Source organism: Octopus bimaculoides, chromosome 5 (genome assembly GCF_001194135.2).
Source record: "Octopus bimaculoides isolate UCB-OBI-ISO-001 chromosome 5, ASM119413v2, whole genome shotgun sequence".
Classification (NCBI taxonomy): domain Eukaryota; kingdom Metazoa; phylum Mollusca; class Cephalopoda; order Octopoda; family Octopodidae; genus Octopus; species Octopus bimaculoides.
Window position 1 is genome coordinate 58,678,922 of NC_068985.1, and position 442 is coordinate 58,679,363.

At 22.6% G+C, this 442-nt stretch overlaps 1 protein-coding gene across 6 annotated transcripts in view; it reads left to right on the forward strand.

The window, feature by feature from the left end:
• The window catches only part of LOC106868231 (D(2) dopamine receptor), a 1,504,014-nt gene that overhangs the window by 1,221,375 nt on the left and 282,197 nt on the right, over positions 1 to 442 (forward strand). The gene's annotated exons all lie outside the window — the stretch shown is intronic.

Sequence of the window (442 nt, forward strand, 5' to 3'; positions counted from 1 at the left end):
TATATATATATATATATATATATATATATATGAAGAAAAATAACCTACTCGATACAAAAGTGCATCTCTTGTATGATGACCTTGCATAAGGGATAAAATAGTGCTTTTGTAGTAAGCAATGATTATTTACAAACTATGTTTACCTATACATATATACATAGATGTATGTAAACATATATACGAATGTGTACATATAAATATATATTCTACATCCTACCTTCAAGGCTATGAGTTTTTAGTCGGCCTTTGCTTCTTGTCAATAAACAAGTTAATCAATATATATATACATACATATATACATACATACATGTGTGTATGTGTGTATGCGTGTATGTGTTTATATATATATATATATATATAATATATATATATATACATATATATATATATATACATACATACATATATATATATATTAACACACACACACAATTATATATAT